The sequence below is a fragment of the Pantherophis guttatus genome, unplaced genomic scaffold, assembly GCF_059756535.1.
Source record: "Pantherophis guttatus breed Tessera unplaced genomic scaffold, ASM5975653v1 scaffold_31, whole genome shotgun sequence".
In the NCBI taxonomy this organism is placed as follows: domain Eukaryota; kingdom Metazoa; phylum Chordata; class Lepidosauria; order Squamata; family Colubridae; genus Pantherophis; species Pantherophis guttatus.
This window is the reverse complement of record NW_028269846.1, coordinates 42501-45000: the sequence shown is the minus strand read 5'-3', so window position 1 is coordinate 45000 and position 2500 is coordinate 42501.

Sequence of the window (2500 nt, the reverse complement as noted above, 5' to 3'; positions counted from 1 at the left end):
GCCAGCGCCGGGCCCCGGGGGTGCCCGCGCCCGGCAGCCGTCCCGGTCTACCGGGGCCTCGGCCGGGTCAGTCTTTCCGTTTCCCCCGCCGCGATGGAGGTACGGGATCCCGGCTCCGGCGCCGCGGGCCTCGGTCGGGGACCTCCCCCTTCGCCTCGTTGCCAGCGCCGGGCCCCGGGGGTGCCCGCGCCCGGCAGCCGTCCCGGTCTACCGGGGCCTCGGCCGGGTCAGTCTTTCCGTTTCCCCCGCCGCGATGGAGGTACGGGATCCCGGCTCCGGCGCCGCGGGCCTCGGTCGGGGACCTCCCCCTTCGCCTCGTTGCCAGCGCCGGGCCCCGGGGGTGCCCGCGCCCGGCAGCCGTCCCGGTCTACCGGGGCCTCGGCCGGGTCAGTCTTTCCGTTTCCCCCGCCGCGATGGAGGTACGGGATCCCGGCTCCGGCGCCGCGGGCCTCGGTCGGGGACCTCCCCCTTCGCCTCGTTGCCAGCGCCGGGCCCCGGGGGTGCCCGCGCCCGGCAGCCGTCCCGGTCTACCGGGACGCTCGCTCGGGCGGGACCGGTTTACCCGGGCCTCGGCCGGACTGGAGTGTTTCGGTTTTCTGCTTCTCTGCCAGGATGGCTGCGAGGGGTTGATTTAAATAGCTGGTTTGACGTGAAAAGCTTCCCTTCAAGTGAAAAGTTTGTTCCAATTTCTGCCATCTTCCTTCCTCAAAAGTTTTGGGTGTAGCTTTCCCAGAGGAACCTCTCGTAGGCCTATCATTTCTGATCTTAACTTCCCTCATTTATTCCATATTTTCCTTCCTCTTGCCGAATGGCCGAATCCAGTCCATTTCTAGTCCAGGAAATTATTTTTATTTCTTCTTCCATTTCTTACTGATCTATTTGCTTTGTCGAGCAAGTCGTTCTTAGGTCCCTTGGTTCTTTCTTTAACGTCTTCTGCTCCTGCTCCTTCTCTCGACGCTTTCTCGTTTTGTTGGCTTTCTTGGCTCTCTTTTGGCTGTTCTTTCTTCTCCTCCCGTCGTCCGTCCCCACTTTCATCTCCCCATCTTTCCTGTTCTTGGTCATCTCTACGTTGTTTATAAAATAATTCCGCTTTCTCTCTTGAATCTACTCGATATCTTTGCTCTCGCCAGCTCGCCGATATTTCGGCTCGCCGATATTTTGTGCTTTCTCGTCGTGTTTCTCATCCATGGCGATCTCTCTGCCCTCCCTGTCTTCTCGGTAAATCGGACATGAATTTCTCTGGGCGGGTGGTTTCTCATCGCGTGTCTTGTGTGCGCTCTATACGTTTCGTCCATCCCGTTTAATATCTATCCCTCCCTCCCTCCCTCCCTCTCCTCGCTTTCCTCCATTGCTTCTGCTAATATCATTTCCAGAATGATAACCCTGAGCCTGAACCTGAACCTAACCCTAGCCCTACAACTTTTCTCCCTAACCCTGACCCTAACCCTAACCCTACAACTTTTCCCCCTAACCCTAACCCTAACCCTAACCCTACAACTTGTTTCTCTAAGCCTAAGCCTAAACCTAAGGCTAAGCCTACAACTTTTTTCTCTAACCCTAACCCTAACCCTAACCCTAACCCTAACCCTACAACTTTTTTCTCTAACCCTAACCCTAACCCTAACCCTAACCCTACAACTTGTTTCTCTAAGCCTAAGCCTACAACTTTTTTCTCTAACCCTAACCCTAACCCTAACCCTAACCCTACAACTATTTTCCCTAACCCTGACCCTAACCCTAACCCTACAACTGTTTTCTCTAACCCTAACCCTACAGCTTTTTCCCCTAACCCTAACCCCACAACTTTTTCCCCTAACCCTAACCCACACTTTCGACTTAAAACCGTTTTTAGATTTAAAGTCGTCTTTCGACTTAAAGACGGGCAGACGGCGGCCCGGTCTACCGGGCCGCTCCGGCAGCCTCGGCCGGGCCGGCGTCTCTGTTTCTGTTTCCCTGCCACGATGGATGTCGCGTGCGAGGGGTTGCTTTAAATAGCTGGTTTGTTTGAAGTGAAAAGCTTCCGTTCTTGCCTAGATCTCTTGCTATCGCAAGCCTTCCGGTCCAAGCTCGCATCGCGGTTTCAAGCGTCCTGCTTTCTTGGTTGGAAAAATCGGGGCGGCGAGACCTGACGCTCGCTTCCCCGACCCCGACCCTAACCCGTCTTCGAATGGTCTTTCTAATGCCAGCAGCGCTCAGGGAGAAATGTCACCCCCAGAAGACGAGAGCACAGCTTGCCCAATTCCGGTCTCCACACACCGGGCTCGTCGACTTTCAAAACGTATTCCGCTTTTATGACCGTTTTAAAACTAAAACGACGATCGACCGGCGGCGATACTGACATTTAAGCGGAGAGCGGGAAAAGGGGTGGGGAAAAAAAACCAAGTGCCTCGTTTAGGCGCCGGTCTACTCGGGAAGGGAGGGGAGGGGAGGCGAGGCAAAAAAAGAAAAGAAAAGAAAAGAAAAGAAAAGAAAAAGGGCGGGGGAAAAACTAAGTGTCTCC